Consider the following 23,714-nt stretch of genomic DNA (forward strand, 5'->3'; position numbering starts at 1 on the left):
GCACCTGAAATCTGTTACATATTGGGTCAGGTACGAACGTTTGTGAAACGTTTCCTTTAGCAGATAAAATTTGAAGAATATTTTATAAATCCATTTGGCAACCGAGTTGAAAAGGTGTTGAGATACACACAATGTGTGTTTGCCATCTCTTTATTTAAACTCAAATATTATGGATTAGCAAAACTAGTTCGGTTGTCTTGTTCTATAGTTTTGTAAAAGCATTATGTAGATATGATTGTGCAATAATCCATTGGAACGGCGTAGTACATTTGTAATTGTAAATATATGTAACTGTTTATTTATTGTATGTATTGCGATGAGAATAAAGAATAAATATATGGCATACATTGTTAAAACGTTACGGAGGATTTGTAAACCTGTTTGGCAACCGTTTGATAAGACGTTTATAATACACAGAAACAATTGCAAATCGTTCATAAGAGATTAAAAAGTAGAATAAAATTGATTAAAAAAAAATAAAATAGAATTGATTTCCCGCCATGCATTATAAAGCTACTCGTCCACAGTTTGGGCGAAATTTTCCAACATGTTAATTGCTATAAAGTAAATTTAGTATCGAATGTATATGATCATGACACTGCAAAATGATTAAGTGGGTGAAAATAAAAGTAAGATATTGTTAAAAATTCAAGAAGAATGTAAATTTTCTGCATTATTTCAAAAGCATTGCAACGGTATTTTTGGTTATTTATAAATAGTCACTTTCAGAATACTCACTTTTTTGGATTTTTGAGAGGAATTATTTTTCGCCTACAATGTGTGGTTTAGTCCCTTTAATCTCTGTATACTTTATGATACAAATTGCATACTTGGTGGTTAACAGTATGATTATAAGGTATAAATATTTTTACAACTACACCGGGAAGTGTATACCGTCTCTTACTTAGGTAGCAGGGTACACGCAGATTCGAAAATTTTGGGCACGGCCAGGCTTACATGTAGTGAGTCGCAATATTGCACTTCCCGAATGAGCAGAATCAGCGTGGCCATTTTATAAATTTCGTGCATGTTTGTAGCTTTTAATTAATGGCAAGATCAGGACTCTCATACAAGAATGCAGAAAGTTATCAAAACGAAAGTTTTACATATTCAATTTAAAATAGCATGCAAAAATCATCAATTTTGCACTTTTTGAACAGCCTGCAATGATCCCTCTGCAAGAACAATGCCCAATTTTATTGCATTTCTCAATTTAATAGTCCCTACTGAACTTCAGGATATAAACGGAATGGGGACCCATCCAGCTCGTTTTTTCACAAAATAGCGAAACTTTTCCTGAGTATCAATCAACAAGCACGGAACCCTTCCGTGATTTGAATTTCCCGCGCCAAGGTGACTCACCGATTCATACAAAGCTAGCAGCAGTTAGTTTTACAACTTACATATCAGAATTTTACATGTATCGGCTGTTTAAATTTTCTAAAGAATTAACAATCATTATCTCTCACCTTAATTTTCAGACATCCAAAATCACGACGTTATAATTATAACAAATATTGGGGCCAAAATTCGAAGTGTACCCTCCTACCTTATTAACACTGCACATGATTTTTAAAGTTAGACTAGCTAAATCCGACGCAAACTGGCGTTCTCGGTGTTAAATTAATATACAAAGCTTACTTAAATAATACTCATACTAATTATACATGTTTTTATCATTTTGTAGACAAACGTTTAAAATCATATGTTAAATAATGGGTCCCTATATAACTTGATTTTATATAAAATGTTGACCCAGCAAAGAGACCCACTTACCGGTTCCTAACACATTAGGCTAGTTGCATAGGGGTTGGTTAGCGTCTTCGGGAGAAAAATGTGCCCAAAGGTAACAACCAATGCTGTGTTCTGGTAGATTCTTACTTCGCAGGTGACATCAAAGGTGTAAATGTAAGAAAGACCTTTAACCAAAAATATAACAATGCGGGTCTTTGGAAACTCAGTTAATTCTCTTTGACCTATTTTGGAGTTATTGGTGGTCTATTAATGAATGCTGTAGTGTCCATTTCCTTTTCAATATCAATTATTTTTTAAATAGCACTTTCCATGTCTTTCTTCAGAATCAAATGTATTGCGTATCGTTCCAATCGCCGAGGAGTATCAAGTGACATCGATTGTATCGAAGAGTAAAGATGTTATGAAGTGCTGGCTTCATAAGGCAGCCAGAATTACAAGTGAAACTAGGGAGACCTTACGTCATCTCCAACCATTGAGAGAATGTCTGTATATCCTAGCTACGGCAGATATGTTGAATTATGAAGATGTTGTTTCCAAAGCAGTAGAAAAGATAGCAAGATTCAGATATGGCTTGTACAATGAAAAGGGATATATAAACCGCGTTCGCCTTTCAATGGAATCAAAGGTAGATGGCGAAAAACTTAAAGATGTTCGAAAGAAATGTATGTCTATATTTGAGGGACTCAGTGCCGAATTAAGATGCAGAATATTGTCTGAAAGATTGTTGTATGAGGAGAGTGATCACCATGGTGACTATAGTGACTCGTATGACTCTGACACGTACTAATTTTTATTTTTTCCACACATATTTTGCAAAAAAGCTTATAGCTTTTTTCTACGGGACTGATCCTTTAACAACTGATTTTTAAGTATTTTAACAGCTGTAAATAAAAGAATATTGTAGAAAATACGGAATATTTATGGTTTAAGGCAAGAAAAACAGGAATACCAAATGCATCTTAAGCTTGATAAACAAGGCTTGAGTATTAAAACAAAACGTGCAAATGTATGCATATAATTATTGTAAAAATATTAACTGAAAATGTTCAGTAACAAGAAATTGATAAATTATCCTAGAATAAAAACCTAAATTACAAATACTTAATCCTGTTTCACATCCGTACACCTGTCTGCGACCAGTTTTAAGTAAAAAAATCTCTGGATGTCTTACGGCAACCTAAAGACTCCGTACAAATTCGCAAAGTCGCAAGGCTGTCGCAACGTCGCAAACTGGATTTTCGACACGCACATTTTCTTTGCGAATTTCGTGCGACTTTTGGAGTTTGCAAGCTGTTGCATGGCAGTCTCGAAATGTCAGGCTGGGGCTGCTCTAAGGCTGCTGCAGTTGAGTCTATGGATCCGTCGGAATCCCGGGAACATGTGGAGCCCCTTACCCCAGACCCAGCACGCAACCAGAGAACGGCAGTGGGCAAGGTATATAAGTTTAAGACGGGACAGGCACTGGAGAAGCTAATTCACCGGAAGGCCTGGCAGATGAAGGCCTCTGCCCCCCTAAAGGAGCACAAACCACCGCGGTCGTGTGTCTGTGGTTGGATAGCCATCTCGGAGAGATGTTTTCCTCTTTCTGATGAAAATTGACGGATGTTGGGGCTTCCCTTAAATACCCTCACTTGGGTTAAATTCATACGATGAGCGCTTAAACAACGTAAGTATTCTTACGGCTGTCTTGCAAAATCTTGCATGTCGTAGGATGGCCGCAAGAAAGCTTTGCGAATTCTTACAATAGCCTTGCGGTAGTCTTGCAAAATTGCACAGCAGTTGTACGGCCATCTTGCGGTAGCCGTGCAAATGTCTTGCTTCCTTTTTCCCACGCTCAAGCTGCGAACACCGTGCGATCCCTGAGACAGGCGTACAAGCATCGTTCTGCTGTCTGGCAGTGTCTACGACTGGTGCGGACCTGTCCAGAAATATTGCGAATTCGTCTACGGTCCAGGGCCTGCAAAATCGTACGACCAAAAAGATCGTTGTGATATTGAATTGGACAAGGGAATTCACCCAATAATTTTTTGATAATATTTTGTATGATTTATTTCCCTTGGACTAATAAACTGTGGGATGAGATGTAAGCATTGCTATGATTCCTTCCTTGGTGATCGTTATCTTATCACTTTCGAAATACAATTTTACAATTTTGTGAAGTTTCGATCCGTTTCTGCTTGAAGTTATACAAGCTCACCGAATATTTCCCGTAAAATCCTTAACCAGCCATGCTGATAACGTTTTATAAACAGCGATTCTAAAACTTATTGTTTACTCGAAGGACGTGATGCAATTGTTCAATTCTAAGCCATCCTGACATCAGTAGTAAAATATGAGGTATATTTCTATTTCAACACGTAATGATTTTAACATAGCGTAATCATACGTCTACAAAAAGTTTCCAAACCTTACCTATATAAAACATTTCCAATGATTTACTAGAAAACGTTATGTGAACGTTATTTCAAATATAGACGCCAACATTATTTCCTAAGTTTTCGAAACGTTTTTCGAACAAAAGAAAGCTGAGAAAAACACCGGTTTAACATGCACATGTTGTCAGATCGTTGTTACTAGTATTATAAAATGTTGAAAAACCGCTGGACAATATTCAACTGTTCCCGAGGACAAAGACATGCTAAACTGCTAAAGAAATGCGTAATACAGCGTTGACGATCGCCTAACGCTGTGATTTTGAAAACATTTTTATCATGTTTTCAAAACGATTTAAAAAACGAAATATTTTCATAGAACATGTAAAAGAGCTTCGAAAGCAAAAACATCTAACTTATTGGGGGGAATAAAACATGCACAAACGTTGCCAAAAATGTACTGTAAAGCGTTTTAAAACCTGTTGATGATGCAATCACTACTTATTACCAAACTTGCTGGAAAGGTTTTCAAAGACAACTGGAGAACACGAAGCAAACGTTGACAGGACTTTTTTCTTAAAAAAAAACTCCAGGCGCCGGCAAATAAAATCTCTTTGTACACACGTTTTCCCGAGGTCGCAGCGTGAAAGGTTTTCTGATTACGTTTTCTTCAGATAATTTTTCTAAACGTTTCTAAACTTTCTGATGAAACTTGAAGCTTTTGGTCTCTATGGTTCAGGTCATACCTTTCTGACAGACATCCATAAGTTGATTCTTCGCGTATCCATTTTAACCCGGCTACTTATAGAGGATTCCCTTTTGCCCCCTCCTCCTCCCCTGCAACCTTTAGCATTTTAGGTGGTGACCACAGAAAAATGTTTTGTTATTAAACGTCTGTATAGCCTTAGTGTAAGAGCATGGTAAGAGGTTTGGTTTATGAAAACATCTATGACACAAAGCCTCTGATTTCAGCTTTCTGGGTTATCTGTAAAGGGGACCTGTACAGTTTCCTGCTAAATAACTTATCATTGAGATATCTGTCGGGGCTTTTTATCCGTAGCTGGAGGCATGTTCATGGACATGATCAGGGCATGTACAAATGCCGTTCGGCATAGAATGTCGTATCTTTAGCAGCAGACCTTCAAGTCCACTGTTTTGCCTGGGGCTGTAAGGTGTTCTGTATCCATGTGCCACCACGAGGAGGTACTATATAGGTCTTGCTGAAAGAGAGATTATATACTGGCACGACAGACGTATTCGCTCAGCTCTCTTTTCGCCTAGGCTAGCTAATGGTGATATCTGAAAGCGGAAGCGGACAATCACACAGCACACTTCGCTAGCACACTAGGATAGCAGATGCAAGTTTTTGGACTTTTCGCAAGCCGACCGGAGACCGTCTTCCTTCGATTCAGCAGAAATCAAATTTACAATGAGATTTGAAAGAAATAAAGCATATAGATGCTTTCGCAGACTTGGTTTTTGCACCACCGTATGTTACAAATCGGCCGAAAACAAGAGGAGGGATATTAATACACGTACAGGAAAATCACAGATCATAGACAACCGAGCAATCAGAGACCAAGACACCATGAGTAAACAACTGGCGAACGAGAATACAAAATTCGTGACAGCACAGAAGATATTGACACATACAGAACAAACGTAGCTGATATGGTAATCTAAAAGTGGGATCTTATTAGACAGCATCTTGAAAAGGAAAACATTGAACTAGAGGACGTTCTTGGAGATGGGCATTGTCTAATGTATGCAGTGCAGGCTAGTATGGTATTACAGAAATTTGGGAACTTATCCATTGAAGAAATCAATGACAGACTTATACAGAAAGTAAAAACCTATTCTCGGCTCTATAACAAGTTTGCAATTGATGGGCAAAATTTTGAAACGGATCTACAAATATGCCCGGTGTATATATACCACATAAGGGATACAGCTACAGCATTTGAAATCGAGTACTGTCAAAATTGAACAGTGCCCTAGAACTGAAATCAACTATTGTTCAGGTCGACAGAAATAGAGTTATAAGCATAGAAGTTGGGCCTGTGAGGTCAAGTGGGCAAAAACACCTCACACTCGCTGCTGCCCTACCATAGAGAATATTATCAAGGTGTAATTGATAAATCGGACACTCAGAAAACAACCAAAAGTAACGAATATACAAACAATGGTACAAAACGTCGAAAAAGGTCATTATGATGGTAATGAGTCGTCAGATAACTACCGTACAAAATAACAAAACTTCTGAAATTTCGACCAAGGTCTAAATCCCTACGGTAGCGTAGTGCTATGCTGCATTCTGCCTAGCGACAAGGAAGAGCATGTGCTCATAGAGAATATTTCTGCTAACTATGTGTACTATTGAGCACATTCACCCCGTCCAGGAACATCATCAAGATAGACACGACAAGCCAGTATTGTCACATTGCAGTACGACCGAAAGCAAGATAAATAATAGCATAGACTAATGAAGAAGGCCCGAAGTAACCATACGAATAGCAGTATGAATATCGTACAAAAGAACAAGTAACCGTATGAATATCAAACAGAAGCATGCAAGATACATCTTCGGTTTTCACACGAAAATGGGAGACTTGATGAAAATTTCTATGTATACTATTGGCTGTAAGTGACCTTTTCATGAACACTAGTATGCAGGATACCATTTTCATTTTCTTTTCTATGTTAACATCTAAAAATGTGGATATATCTTTAGAGTAACAATGTAAATTATATATATATATATATATATATATATATATATATATATATATATATATAGTATCATGAAAACTATTCAATCTGTCAAAAAATCTGATGATTCCTCTTTTGAATGATCATTCAGATGAAAAGAAAAGTCACTAATCAACTAAAATCGCGAACAGATAAGTGGTTTCTTACCACAGGGGTCTATAAATTATATAATATGATACATGGATACAGTAGGCTATTATTGGGAGAGGTCAAATACACATGTATTATTTATTACTTTTATTTATAGTATATAATATACTCTGATCTAGAAGATATACCCTTGACAGTTGTGTCCAGGTTGCAAAAATTATTTTGTTAAAAATATACAAGACAGCCAATTTGTGCGACAGGTGTGTCACGTCGTACGCACCCGTTGTCCGCTGCCTTATGTGATACGGGCATTTAATTATGCCCCCTCCACAGTGACCCGGAACAGTTAAACCTTTTCCGGAGGATAATTTGAGAACTCTTGGACCTAGGATCACGAAACTTGATCATGATCAGCAGATGAGCCTTATTGATTTTGAGGTTAGTAGCCCAAAGGTCAAGGTCACAGTGCCCCGGAACAGTTAAACTGTTTCCGGGTGATAACTCAAGAACTCTTGGGCATAGGATCATGAAAGTTGATAGGAACGTTGGTCATGACTAGTAGATAACCCCTATTGATTTTGAGGTCAGTAAGGCAAAGGTCAAGGTCACATTTACCTGGAACAGTTAAACCGTTTCAGGACATTAGCTTTAGAACGCTTAGGCTTAGGATCACGAAACTTAATAGGAAGGTTGATCATGACCAGCAGATGACCCATACTCAAAGGTCAAGATCACATTGACCCAGAACAGTAGAACTTTTGTGTACAGTGTCCAAATAATTTCTGTTCCTTGTGCAATTACTGAATGCATTAAGGGGGCATTTCGTGTTCTACGTGCTCTTGTTTTACTAATAGTACCCGACAAGTATTAGCACACGATGTTTTTTTTATTGGTTTTCAATTATACATATATACAATAACACTTTGAAAACCCGAAACTAATCTTTACTGTTTATCTCTTATCCTGCTCTGCCTTACCAAGATAAGCAGTCTGATCATGGTATTCAGTCAATAAATTTTCGGTGAACACCCCTTCAAATAATAAATGGTATTGCCCAAATAGAATGATGGACCATTTCAAAAATGGCAGGTTAAAGGTTAAAACGAAGGAACATGTAGGTTACGTTAGTTATCTTTCTCGGAATTTGTCTGCATAGTCTGCATGGTGACTGGAAACCTCGCTCGCCGCACTCACTAATTTCACAATACCCTTACATGTCTATAAACACCATGCAGGACAATAACTAATACGTATAGCGCGGGGTCGCATCACAAAGTGGAACTCGCGCATATTGTTACTCTGCGGGTGTGTAGAAAAGGTGCATACGGCTGTTTATGGAAAACAGAATCAAAATAAAGCAGCGCATTTAATGAATAACTGAGGCAAGTTTAACAAATAACCTATCTTTGCATCATTTCCAATTGTAAGAGATTGAAAATGTGTTTGACAATTTGTTCACAATTGACATCGAAAATGTGTTTGACAATTTGTTCATACAATTGAATATCTAAGGTGTATGGTGTAAATTCTAATTCTCAGACTTTTAAGCTTAAACGTTCCTATCTATAAGAAATAGTTTCTTTGGAACACATTTATGTATTCTGGTACCCCTGAGCATGCGATGCTTACTTGTTACTGTTTGAGTTATTGGCTGTCTGTTGTAGTGTAAGACACTACAAGTCAGTTTCCATTTGGTCATATGGCTTGCAATTATGAAAAACCACGTTTTATCTTGTATACGCATTATGACAAAAAAATAATGATCACGACGACGACGACGACGACGACGACGATGATGATGATACTATATGACTCGAATAACTTATGCTTTGTTGGTTGGTTCATCGGCCGAATAGCTAATTTATCGCGCTGTTAGTTTTATTTTTTCGCCCTGTTAATTAATTTTGGATAAAATGCTTCTGTATTTCGATTATGTTAACCAACAATTCAGCACAGAAGATATTTCTTCCAAAAGAAAACCTTTAGATGGAGTGGTTTCAAAAGCTCACGGGAACCGTTTCGTGTTTAGGTAATCTCGTACACAGTGACAGTCTGTGATAATTTTATCTATGCATTAGATTAACAGTAGTACCGTCTTACGTACATAGGTCTACATGTAACTCATTTTGAAAGTACAGCTCCAAGAACGTGATGCATGGGGCCTCTGTCGTTGCTTTGTTACGGTCGGTCGTGCCTGGGATAATTCTCGGAGGCACATACACCTGGGGTCTTCCTCAATCAAAGAAGTTACATGCTTCCTGACTAGTACGGGTAAAGACAAATTGCTGCCTTGATTGGCAGAAACGTTTTTCAAGGGCTGCTTTATATAACAGAAACGCTCAGAGAACGGCTAACAATTTAACAGAAATACGAAATCTCTCTTTCATTGATTTCTCTGTTTAAACATTCCTTTTAAATGGATTTGAAAAGCCAGACTATCATTTGTTACATTTTGTCTGGATAAAGCATTATGTCTGCATGATTTACATCGAAAATGTGTTTGATAATTTGTTCCTACAATTGAATATCTAAGGTGCATGTTGTAAATTCTAATTCAAAGACGTTCCTATTTATAAGTAATAGTTTCTAATTCCAAAGTCGTTATATATTCTAAACCAAATGTTGAAAGCTCTATGATTATATGAACATGTATTTCTGTATTACAGATACCTATGAACAATTATTAATAACATTATAGCGAGTCTGCCTTTGATCTGCAGTAATACATTCCAGCTGTAAATATATGGAGTTTTTTAACTGAAGAGAAATCAGGACGACAGGGAGGCCTATATCTCCCTTTATTTTACCCTTTATCTAGTTATTTTCTTTCCAATGAACTTTGTCTACATAGACTCTGATTTAGTTTTAACGGATTGACTATTATTGGATCTAACTCATCTTTTCACAAAGTTTTCAATATCGGAACAGAAAACATATTTTTTTTATGCAGATGATGGACATTCTCCTTTTCTTTCAACAACATGACCTGCATTGCGCGGTCCAAACATAAACCAAGATATTTGCCTTTGAACAAACGATAACCAACCTCACAGAATCTTTACGTTTCAGGTCTTACGTAACGCATATCTGAAATTGTTGAATCTGAAAATCGTGCAACTGTATCTAGATAAAGAAAAACAATATATTGTTCATTGGATTTTTCTACTATCAAGTTACGTTATTTCTTATGTATCTAAATGACTACGTTCCTTTAAATGTGCTAAACAGGTGGAATTTGTCCAACAGCTCAGTCGTCATTGCTTTCAACACTATTGTCACTATCTGTTTCTAATAAGAATGGATTTTGGATTGTACATTCATCTGTGTCTAATTCATAAGCAGTTTTGGTTAAATGACAGGAGTGTCACATTTTTTTTTCTTTCCCTTTTTTATGCCCCCGAAGGAAGGCATATTAGTTTTCAACTGTCCGTCCGTTAGTTCGTTCGTTGGTTTAAACACATTTTATTTCCCAATATGTACATTTCAAAGGATTAGTTACATATATAAATTCTGGATTGGACTGGAAGCCAGTAGGCTTATTGAAGTCCTCTCCATTTTCGTTCGTTCGTTCGTCACAACGTTAACTTTTTGCATGAAGGCACTTTACTCGCGAACCACTGCACCCAGGACCTTCAAATTTCACGTGCTGATAGTACTTATTGAGTACACCACCCATACTGACTTTGGGGTGACCAGATCAAAGGTCAAGGTCACAGGGGCCAACGTTAACTTTTTGCATGAAGGCACTTTACTCGCGAACCACTTCATCCAGGACCTTCAAACTTCACATGCTGATAGTACTTATTGAGTACACCACCCTTACTGACTTTGGTGTCGCCAGGTCAAAGGTCAAGGTCACAGGGGCCAACATTAACTTTTTGCATGAAGTCACTTTACTCGCGAACTACTTCACCCGGGACCTTCAAACTTCACATGCTGATAGTACTTATTGAGTACACCACCCTTACTGACTTTGGGGTCACCAGGTAAAAGGTCAAGGTCACAGGGGCCAATGTTAACTTTTTGCATGAAGGCACTTTACTTGCGGACCACTTCACCCAGGACCTTCAAATTTCATATGCTGATAGTACTTATTGAGTATACCACCCCTACTGACTTTGGGATCACCAGGTCAAAGGTCATGGTCACAGGGGCCAACATTAACTTTTTGCATGGAGGCACTTTACTCGCGAACTACTTCACCCAGGACCTTCAAACTTCACATGCTGATAGTACTTATTGAGTACACCACCCTTACTGACTTTGGGGTCACCAGGTCAAAGGTCAAGATGCTGCGGGGGGCATTTGTCACCATTAGTGACAGCTTTTGTTTTTTTGACCTGGCCATCATGATATAATGCCCATTTGATCATCGGCAGGAACAAACACCTTGTCGTTCACAGGAGCAATTTCGCATGCCTTTGTACGGTATCCATGTCGCCCTATTTCCTCATTCAGTCCCAGTCTCCTACATTTAAGTTTGAATGTATCATGGCAATCTGCAAGGTGGTCTACAACATATCTATGCAGATCGAAGGCAGACTCACAATAATAGTGATACAAATGTTCAGGTATAGAGCTTTTAATATTTGGAACAACGACTTAAGAATTAAAAAGCTATTACTTCTAAATAGGAACTTCTAAGCTTTAAAGTCTATGAATTAGATTTTACAACATATAGCTTTACCTTAAATAATTTTATTTTGTTGTATGAACAAATTGTCAAAGAAACACATTTTCGATGTAAATCATGCAGAAATATACTTTCCATTATTCCACCTTCTGGATCAAACTGTGATATTTAACTCGTTATAATTATTTTGATAATTAGAAAATCGATCCCAAACCTACCTAATGATATCTTCAGTCAATGTACAATTCACTCGTGAATACTAAAATGAACTTGCTTTAATTAAAATTATAACCAGAACGGTTAAAAATGTATTCAGACTCCTGTATGTATGAATTACAATTGCGAGTCTATCTTATGATATATAAAGTTTTAGCTATCATAATTGTTGGTGTAGACTTTGATATACGCATAACTGATGTTGTTATTTAATTAATATAGATCTAATGTCAATCTCGTTTAATCAATTGTCTGTATTGTATGTATACATACGTGTGACCTTGATATATGTTATTGTTGTATGGGGATGAGGAGCGTAAGCTCAAGTCTATATCTGTTCTGTTAATTAGAATTTAGATCTATACCAATATCAATGGCGCCGGTAATACGGTGTGATAATGGAAACAGTCAAGGGATAGAAGCTGTGACTAACATTTCAAATGACTAACATTTCAAATATTTATTCTTTGACATAGATCTAGGCTATGTACAGGGAGGTGACAAAATCATTCCAGTCCTGCCATCTTCTCGTTGCAGCACCTGCACTGATTTTCCGGACTGGTTGTGACACGTTGTGAGCTTTTTTAGTTCACCTGAGCACAAAGTGCTCGGGGTGAGCTATTGTGATCGCTCACCGTCCGGTGTCCGTCCGTCCGTCCGTCCACACTTTCCTTTAAACAACATTTCCTCCTAAACCAACAGGCCAATTTTGATGAAACTTCACAGGGATGTTCCTTGGTCTTCTTTTAAAATTGTTCAAGGAGTTGAATTTCATGCAGAATTCTGGTTGCCATGGCAACCGAAAGGAAAAACTTTAAAAATCATCTTCTCAAAAACTAGAAGCCCTAGAGCTTAGATATTTGGTGTGATGCATTGCCTAGTAGACCTCTACCAAGTTTGTTCAAATCATGACCCCGGGGTCAAAATTGACTCCGCCCCAGGGGTCACTTGATTTTACATAGGAAAATCTTAAAAAATCTTCTTCTCAAAAACCAGAAGGCCTAGAGCTTAGATATTTGACACGTAGCATTGCCAAGTGAACCTCTACTAAAGTTGTTCAAATCATGACCCTGGGATTAAAATTGACCCCGCCCCAGGGGTCACTTGATTTTACATAGGAAAATTTTTAAAAATTTTCTTAAAATAAACCAGAAGGCCTAGAGCTTAGAGATTTCACATGTAGCATTGCTTAGTGGACCTCTACAAAATTTGTTCAAATCATGACCCCATGGGTCAAAATTGACCCCGCCCCAGTGGTCACTTGATTTTACATAGGAAAATCTTCAAAAATTTTCTAAAAATAAACCAGAAGGCCTAGAGTTTAGATATTTCACGTGTAGCATTGCCTAGTGGACCTCTACAAAATTTATTCAAATCTTCATGATCTCCGGGGTCAAAATTGACCCCGCCCCAGGGGTCACTTGATTTTACATAGGAAAATCTTAAAAACTTTTCTAAAAATAAACCAGAAGGCATAGATCTTAGATATTTGACATGCAGCATTGCCTAGTAGACTTCTACAAAATTTATTCAAATCGTGACCTTTGGGGTCAAATTGACCCCGCCCCATGGGGTTACAAGATTGTACAAAGTAAAACCTTCAAAATTTTCTAAAAATAAACTAGAAGGCCTAGAGCTTAGATATTTGACTTGTGGCATTGCCTAGTGGACTTCTACAAACTTTGTTCAAATCATGACACCCGGGGTCAAAATTGACCCCGCCCCAGGGGTCACTTGATATTGTATAGGAAAATCTTTAAAAAAATTCTAAAAATAAACCAGAAGGCCTAAAGCTTAGATATTTCACGTGTAGCATTACCTAGTGGACCTCTACAAAACTTATTCAAATCATGATCTCTGGGGTCAAAATTGACTCCGTTCCATGGGGTTACTTGATTGTACATAGAAAAATCTTCAAAATTTTCTAAAAATAAACCAGAAGGGCTAGAGCTTAGATATTTGACATGTAGCATTGCCTAGTGGACCTCTACAAAAGTTATTCAAATCTTGACCCCTTAGGGTCAAATTGACCCAGCCCCAGGGGTTACTTGATTGTACATAGGGAAATCTTCATAAATTTGCTAAAATAAACCAGAAGGCTTAGATACTTGATATGTAACATTGCCTAGTAGACTTCAACAAACTTTCTGTATTTCGATTATGTTAACCAACAATTCAGCACAGAAGATATTTCTTCCAAAAGAAAACCTTTAGATGGAGTGGTTTCAAAAGCTCACGGGAACCGTTTCGTGTTTAGGTAATCTCGTACACAGTGACAGTCTGTGATAATTTTATCTATGCATTAGATTAACAGTAGTACCGTCTTACGTACATAGGTCTACATGTAACTCATTTTGAAAGTACAGCTCCAAGAACGTGATGCATGGGGCCTCTGTCGTTGCTTTGTTACGGTCGGTCGTGCCTGGGATAATTCTCGGAGGCACATACACCTGGGGTCTTCCTCAATCAAAGAAGTTACATGCTTCCTGACTAGTACGGGTAAAGACAAATTGCTGCCTTGATTGGCAGAAACGTTTTTCAAGGGCTGCTTTATATAACAGAAACGCTCAGAGAACGGCTAACAATTTAACAGAAATACGAAATCTCTCTTTCATTGATTTCTCTGTTTAAACATTCCTTTTAAATGGATTTGAAAAGCCAGACTATCATTTGTTACATTTTGTCTGGATAAAGCATTATGTCTGCATGATTTACATCGAAAATGTGTTTGACAATTTGTTCCTACAATTGAATATCTAAGGTGTATGTTGTAAATTCTAATTCAAAGACGTTCCTATTTATAAGTAATAGTTTCTAATTCCAAAGTCGTTATATATTCTAAACCAAATGTTGAAAGCTCTATGATTATATGAACATGTATTTCTGTATTACAGATACCTATGAACAATTATTAATAACATTATAGCGAGTCTGCCTTTGATCTGCAGTAATACATTCCAGCTGTAAATATATGGAGTTTTTTAACTGAAGAGAAATCAGGACGACAGGGAGGCCTATATCTCCCTTTATTTTACCCTTTATCTAGTTATTTTCTTTCCAATGAACTTTGTCTACATAGACTCTGATTTAGTTTTAACGGATTGACTATTATTGGATCTAACTCATCTTTTCACAAAGTTTTCAATATCGGAACAGAAAACATATTTTTTTTATGCAGATGATGGACATTCTCCTTTTCTTTCAACAACATGACCTGCATTGCGCGGTCCAAACATAAACCAAGATATTTGCCTTTGAACAAACGATAACCAACCTCACAGAATCTTTACGTTTCAGGTCTTACGTAACGCATATCTGAAATTGTTGAATCTGAAAATCGTGCAACTGTATCTAGATAAAGAAAAACAATATATTGTTCATTGGATTTTTCTACTATCAAGTTACGTTATTTCTTATGTATCTAAATGACTACGTTCCTTTAAATGTGCTAAACAGGTGGAATTTGTCCAACAGCTCAGTCGTCATTGCTTTCAACACTATTGTCACTATCTGTTTCTAATAAGAATGGATTTTGGATTGTACATTCATCTGTGTCTAATTCATAAGCAGTTTTGGTTAAATGACAGGAGTGTCACATTTTTTTTTCTTTCCCTTTTTTATGCCCCGAAGGAAGGCATATTAGTTTTCAACTGTCCGTCCGTTAGTCGTTCGTTGGTTTAAACACATTTTATTTCCCAATATGTACATTTCAAAGGATTAGTTAAATATATAAATTCTGGATTGGACTGGAAGCCAGTAGGCTTATTGAAGTCCCTCCATTTTCGTTCGTTCGTTCGTCACAACGTTAACTTTTTGCATGAAGGCACTTTACTCGCGAACCACTGCACCCAGGACCTTCAAATTTCACGTGCTGATAGTACTTATTGAGTACACCACCCATACTGACTTTGGGGTGACCAGATCAAAGGTCAAGGTCACAGGGGCCAACGTTAACTTTTTGCATGAAGTCACTTTACTCGCGAACCACTTCATCCAGGACCTTCAAACTTCACATGCTGATAGTACTTATTGAGTACACCACCCTTACTGACTTTGGTGTCGCCAGGTCAAAGGTCAAGGTCACAGGGGCCAACATTAACTTTTTGCATGAAGTCACTTTACTCGCGAACTACTTCACCCGGGACCTTCAAACTTCACATGCTGATAGTACTTATTGAGTACACCACCCTTACTGACTTTGGGGTCAGGGAGGTGACAAAATCATTCCAGTCCTGCCATCTTCTCGTTGCAGCACCTGCACTGATTTTCCGGACTGGTTGTGACACGTTGTGAGCTTTTTTAGTTCACCTGAGCACAAAGTGCTCGGGGTGAGCTATTGTGATCGCTCACCGTCCGGCGTCCGTCCGTCCGTCCGTCCGTCCACACTTTCTTTTAAACAACATTTCCTCCTAAACCAACAGGCCAATTTTGATGAAACTTCACAGGGATGTTCCTTGGTCTTCTTTAAAAATTGTTCAAAGAATTGAATTTCATGCAGAACTCTGGTTGCCATGGCAACCGAAAGGAAAAACTTTAAAAATCATCTTCTCAAAAACTAGAAGCCCTAGAGCTTAGATATTTGGTGTGATGCATTGCCTAGTAGACCTCTACCAAGTTTGTTCAAATCATGACCCCGGGATCAAAATTGACCCCGCCCCAGGGGTCACTTGATTTTACATAGGAAAATCTTAAAAAATCTTCTTCTCAAAAACCAGAAGGCCTAGAGCTTAGATATTTGACACGTAGCATTGCCAAGTGAACCTCTACTAAAGTTGTTCAAATCATGACCCTGGGATTAAAATTGACCCCGCCCCAGGGGTCACTTGATTTTACATAGGAAAATTTTTAAAAATTTTCTTAAAATAAACCAGAAGGCCTAGAGCTTAGAGATTTCACATGTAGCATTGCTTAGTGGACCTCTACAAAATTTGTTCAAATCATGACCCCATGGGTCAAAATTGACCCCGCCCCAGTGGTCACTTGATTTTACATAGGAAAATCTTCAAAAATTTTCTAAAAATAAACCAGAAGGCCTAGAGTTTAGATATTTCACGTGTAGCATTGCCTAGTGGACCTCTACAAAATTTATTCAAATCTTCATGATCTCCGGGGTCAAAATTGACCCCGCCCCAGGGGTCACTTGATTTTACATAGGAAAATCTTAAAAACTTTTCTAAAAATAAACCAGAAGGCATAGATCTTAGATATTTGACATGTAGCATTGCCTAGTAGACTTCTACAAAATTTATTCAAATCGTGACCTTTGGGGTCAAATTGACCCCGCCCCATGGGGTTACAAGATTGTACAAAGTAAAACCTTCAAAATTTTCTAAAAATAAACTAGAAGGCCTAGAGCTTAGATATTTGACTTGTGGCATTGCCTAGTGGACTTCTACAAACTTTGTTCAAATCATGACACCCGGGGTCAAAATTGACCCCGCCCCAGGGGTCACTTGATATTGTAGCCTATAGGAAAATCTTTAAAAAAATTCTAAAAATAAACCAGAAGGCCTAAAGCTTAGATATTTCACGTGTAGCATTACCTAGTGGACCTCTACAAAACTTATTCAAATCATGATCTCTGGGGTCAAAATTGACTCCGTTCCATGGGGTTACTTGATTGTACATAGAAAAATCTTCAAAATTTTCTAAAAATAAACCAGAAGGGCTAGAGCTTAGATATTTGACATGTAGCATTGCCTAGTGGACCTCTACAAAAGTTATTCAAATCTTGACCCCTTAGGGTCAAATTGACCCAGCCCCATGGGTTACTTGATTGTACATAGGGAAATCTTCATAAATTTGCTAAAATAAACCAGAAGGCTTAGATACTTGATATGTAACATTGCCTAGTAGACTTCTACAAACTTTGTTCAAATCATGACCCCCGGGGTAAAGTTGGTCCCGCCCCAGGGGTTACTTGATTGTACATCGGAAAATCTTCCAAAAAAATTCTAAACTCACCAGTTTGACATTTGAAACACGTAGCTCATATTACTCAGGTGAGCGATCCAGGGTCATCATGGCCCTCTTGTCTTGAGTTTCAGGGCACTTGAGTTTATGATGTCACTGTTGACGTCATCAAGGAGATGAAACAAATATGGCGTCATCAAAGCAAAACATATGGATATGTAGATCTATAAATGAAATGATTTCTAATCTGTTTAAAAGAGAAAAACACGATTTTTGGGAAAGGATTATTCTACAGTGTGTAATTTTTGAAAGGTTTTAAAGCTCGCGAAAATATGGTAAACATTAAACAGACCAAAATTAGGCAACAATGAATTGAAAGGCCAAGGCAAGAAAAAATGACGACACGACAGAAGCTGCAAGACGTTGAACAGAATGAAAGGGGTGACCGTCACCGATCATAGTAAATATAATGTTAGAATTTAATAGGAATTTCAGAAAAAAGAATAATTCAGCGCTATTTATTGCATACATAAGTTTGACTATGCTATAGTTGCTGCAATGACATGCCAATGTGATTTTCAGTGATGACATTTCGAAATGTCTGCGACAGTGAGTTAGTCAACTTAGTGCTATAGGCCTAAAGTGTGAATGAGAACATGAGTTAGTGTCATAGTGGAGGAGAGGTCAATAAAAGTATGAAAGAACAAAGAAGGGTTCCGCCCTTGTTTTGTCTTTACATCGGCGGAATTTTAATCAAGCTTTTACATGAGCGAAACTTCTTCCATTCTTTGAACTGACTTTATTGAGATCACATCACAAAGTTTTAAGACGTTTTTGTCGGGAGTATGAGGCAAGTGAATTTTGTTAAAACTTGTTCATTTACTTTTCAATAGAAAATCCAAGATGTTGGAAAATGTCACGCTGGTGTAGAGCTAAATTTCATAAATTTTCAAGCCCTTAGCTTGGTTTGATGGTACTGTATAGATCAAGATCTTAGGAACTTTCGATTTTTTAAAAGTTAAAACACAAGGTTTTCTGATTACTGTTTAAAATATAAGATAGCTCTATTAGATCTATTTATAATATTAGAATCTACGCAGTATTCTAAAGAACCTTTGAGTATATTAACAGGAACTTGCTGAAGTTTAAAAACCCGTATGAGTTAATATGTATTCATTAATTATCATGTTAATAATATCATATCATCATTTGTTATTCATGGAGCGCGGATATAGTTCCTACATCCTAGGACATGTAGTTATGACGTCATAATGCTTCCGATGATGAGAACTAGATATTAATGTATACATCTAAAACAAAAATAGCTGTGCATAGCACAACTTGTTGTTCAAGCCTGAAATTTGAAACGAAATTAATTTATTTCGAGTAGTTCCGTAGTATTTTGGACAAATATCAGCCTTCAACGAGTTAACGAGGCGTTTTATTGCGGACGAAAGTAGTGCCGAATATACAACGTTATGACGTCACAGTGCTTCCAAGGGCGACATCTAAACATTACTGTATCTTGAGCGCAACAAGTTATTAAAATCGGAAATTAAAAGCAGAAAAATGGGAAAGTATAAGAGGAAAACGAAGAAGTTGAGAAATTTGTAAGAATATCAATAACAACAGCGTCAACTATTAATAAGAATCTATGTAGATTTTGTTGATCTTGTCAAATGTTATTTTGAATCAAGGTGTCGATAAAAATTATGTGGATATCTGCATAAATAATTTCATAATTAATCTGTCCAATAACATATTTGACTGTAATGACATTTTTAGACTTCACACTATTTCGGAAAAGGTAGTCATCGTTACCTTATGCTTACTAAATATAAATATGTCATCGTCAATTGCTGCTGTTTCCTTTTATACTAATAGCAAATATTATCATGAAACTTGTCATACATTGATAGATAGAAAACTTCTTTACTGTATAACTGTGCGACAGACTGATTTACTTCGATTTGCAGGCAGCCAATGGAGACCGATGACAGTCCACAGCCTGGGCCGTCACAGGGACCCTCACAGGGACCGTCTCCGGGACCCTCGCAGGGACCGTCAACTCCAAGCCTTCCTGGTGAGTGTTTCACCACATTGGTATAGCGGTAGATATAGGAGTATTTGTGTGTGTGTGGTGGTGGTGGTGGGGGGGGGGGGGTGCAGATTCTGAGTACGCAGAACGCTTGATTGGTTGAAAATACTCCAACCCTGACCAGGAATCGAACCCGAGACCTCTCATACCTTAGGCGGAACTCTACCGCGTCGCTAAAAAAGCTAGCTCAATAGCAAGGCAGTATAGGCTGCTAAGTGCACCATTGTACTCTACCCTAAGTACTACATGTTTTTTCCCCAAAACCTATCGAAATTTCTCTAGAAACATTTCTTACAACCAGAACAAATAAATGAATGAATAAAGTAAAGAAAGAAAAATAAATGAGCAAAAATTCATACAGGACTTGAAAGTTCTACAATTTGCTTATCGGAAGGTATAACCATTTATAGCTACATACTCTTTTAAACTAGCATCTACGTTACCTACTGTTTGCTTTTGTGAAGATAAAAAATTTGGAATGTATCCTTATTCTAGTTACGTGACATATATAGGTAGGCCCCTTCCCATCGTTTGGTCATGTACACATGCCGATGAAAAGCAGCATATTTTATTCACGTTCGTATTTCAGAATATTTTGAAAAATTAAAAGAATTTACATGAAGTTTCATTTTAGTTAAGGCTTAATCACCGTGTTAATTGGGTGTAAGAATTGGTAATATGCCGAGTTGTTGTACTAGTCTACTAATATATACTTTTTCAACTTTTGTTCAACTTTCTGACTTCGGTCTGTTACCAATTGGATTGATTTTTTTTTCTTTTTTTTTTTAATGCGAAAAACATGCATACTAGAAAAACGTGCGAATTGTGAGTTTCTGGTATTTTTTGACATTGCTACATTTTACAAGAACTTGTTTCACTAATGGCTAAATTATGCACATTACCTGTTTCGAAGGTTAGATGGAGTGGGAGAGTCATGAAAAAATATGTTTAAAAAATTACAGTGGGAATTCTGCCATGATGATGTACATTTTGGCACTGTAATAGCGGATATATACATCTTGCGGTATACATGAATATGTCATTAATTGTCTTATAATTACTGTTAATAGCTCCACGTTCATGTTGTATTGGTATATGTTTCAACGAATATTTGATGGTGCTTTCGTATATTATATTTTCCTCATATATTTATGCCCAGCGGCATTTAGCGACTGAACTTTCCGTCTGTCCGTTTGTCCATCCGTGCACCGCCAACATTAATGACCCAGTTTAGGCATATAATTACTCACGCTCAACAATCCTCGTGCATGGCAAGACCCACAAACTGACCTTGACACTCATATGACCTTCACGTTCAAACTTAAAACCTGAATAACATTATAAGTAGGTTATAAAGTTCGTACTCAATAGCTTAAATACTTTTAAACATAATTATTTTCTCCAAATTAACATTTGGATGTTTCGAAGAATTTGTTAAATGAATATATTATTTGAAATAATTAAAGATATTTGTTTTCATAAAAGTTAATGCAAAGATGATTTAAAAGACATGATCTTTGCACAATGTAGAGAACATTGTCTGAATTCATTTTATACATTTATCATCTGTTTGCCCTCGTCAATCACGGATAGTGGATTCTGCCATACTGCCGTAACACTAAATAATGTACAAAAGATTTTATTTCATGAAACTTGGAAAATAGATAATAGATGGCAATGTGTAGAATGTACATATTTTTTATATTTTGTTTTGGCCTTCTCTGTAATAATAATAATAATAATTTCTTTATTTTACGAAGGAAAACTCATTATGCAATCACATAAGCAGATACAAATGAAATCACATATTTACAATGAGGCCTTCAACAAGGTACAAATGAATTTAAAAAAAATGCATATTAAAACAATACAATATAAAAAACAAAACCAAAGGTAAATGTATCTCTCTCTCTCTCTCTCCCTCTTTCTCTCTCTCAGCTTCAAAACATAGATCATGCGTTAACGTAAAAATTAGCTTATATATTATGGGTTATGTTGAAAATATGCAGGTCCTTATATCAAGTTTCTATATATAAAAAACCGGCTCCTATGGCAGCAGATATTACAAACGCCTCTTCCGGTAAGGGACTTTTGTTGCTGGGCAACTGTCTTGTTGTATTTTAACACTACCTGAAATGTCTGGGTTCTGGTAGTTATTGAGACTACGTCCGGAATGTTCTACTTCGAAACTAGAATTACTAATTTGCGAAAAAGGACATAAAATACATACGTAACTGGAGCAAGTTTGATTTCACGTTCCAGAGTTCGATTGTTATTCACCTTCTGTTAATAAATTCAAATTAGTTGAACCGCAGCATGTTATTGTATTTCGTGTAATATGAAGTTTTAACTGCTACAATCTCAATTTCGTTTGTCTCTGTCCCTTCAAGTTCAATTTTCATCCCGGTTTGAAGAACATGACCCTCCAAAGGTATTTCATATTGAAAGAAGAAGGAAAATACGGATATTTAACACTTTTCAGTGTATTTTAGTTTCATTGATATCCGTAGAAGTCTGTATAATTGATAATGTTACTGGTATGCACGTTGTCTTTCTAATACATGTATAAGCTTAAAATGTATATGTCGCGGGGCTCGTTTTTTAATGGTAACGCATTTTCTCTCATTTTTAAACAACTATGTATAAAAATAGGGGTTTTCGACGGCTTCAGTGCCATTCTGTTAATGACCAACATAAAATATTTGGGTAATATTATTAGCAAAATACCAAGCACTTTACATGGTACCCTATTTTTCTTAAATTTTAAAGTAACCATGGCAACAGAGATGTTTAAAATAGCTTATATCTTGCTGTTTGTCGTAAATTTTTTTAAAAAAATATTGAAAATAGATTATCTTTCTAGCTGATGTAGCTTTAAAACATATTATTTCTAACGTAGGTTATATTTTCGTGTTATCTGCATTTATTCAAACAAATTTCACAGCTTGGAATACGTACAGCAGTATACCCCTCGTCTGCCATTTTTCATGGAAAAATCGTTCAGCGTGCTGCTATTATTCTCATGGATATTGTTGAAATGAAAATAAAAAGCCGAAGCTGTGTTTCTTAAATAGACTAGTGTCAACGCTTTTGAATTTTACATTTAGATACATAGGTCACGGGTTTCGTTTCCATGGTAATATCAATTCAATTCAAGAAACCACAATTTTCTACTGAAAATTTGAACAATTTTAGATCTTAGTTTTAGTAGCTCTATATAAGTAACAAATTATCAACGGATCCTGAAAAATAGGTATTACAGATCAAACTGCTAGACATTTTTGACTTGAAAATGGCCGTAACAAGTAATCTTTCATCCAACTATATTCCAAATAACATTGGTTGCCATCATCCATTTTTCTTACATTCCGCATAACATTTCAATATAACTACATAAAAGAAGCAAAATATTGATTATTATTCAGAGCAAAAGACTCATAAAAATATTTCAGCAAATAATGGTTATTTGAAAATAGTAAAAATTGTAAAGAAAATGTACATAATACGTACTTTCAAGATAAAAGCTATTAATTTTGCGCGGTAACTGGCACGTAACGTCATGACGTCAATGACGTCACTTTAAGGCAAAATTGTTTGACTGTGACTCAATGCAGACTTGGAGCGCCGGTATAAAGTACAGACTCCGGTACATACCGGATTAACTAAATTTGAACGAAAATATCTTAAATGTATATATTTTGTAACCATGGTGATACTAACACTAACCTTTAGTCAGTATTTTATGCATATTGTACACTAAATGCATGCGGACATGCAAAAATATGCATATTTTTGCCGTGCGCTAAAACTGATTATCACTTTCGGGCATGCGCAGAAGACCGCTCCAAGTCTGCAATGAGTTACATCG

General features: G+C 36.7%; 1 protein-coding gene across 3 annotated transcripts in view; it reads left to right on the forward strand.

Moving 5' to 3' along the window:
* Window positions 1–17,955: 17,955 nt before the first annotated feature.
* LOC123525370 (opine dehydrogenase-like) overlaps window positions 17,956–23,714 on the forward strand; it is a 37,059-nt gene continuing 31,300 nt past the window's right edge. For 2 of the 3 annotated variants that reach the window (XM_053537926.1, XM_053537927.1), the window contains exons 1-2: window positions 17,956–18,602; window positions 19,729–19,831. The gene's annotated coding sequence lies outside the window, so the exon portion shown is untranslated. Of the gene's footprint in view, window positions 18,603–19,237; window positions 19,359–19,724; window positions 19,832–23,714 lie in introns of those variants that run through there. The other variant, XM_053537925.1, reaches the window with a different exon arrangement.

This window comes from Mercenaria mercenaria, chromosome 3 (genome assembly GCF_021730395.1).
Source record: "Mercenaria mercenaria strain notata chromosome 3, MADL_Memer_1, whole genome shotgun sequence".
Classification (NCBI taxonomy): Eukaryota; Metazoa; Mollusca; class Bivalvia; order Venerida; family Veneridae; genus Mercenaria; species Mercenaria mercenaria.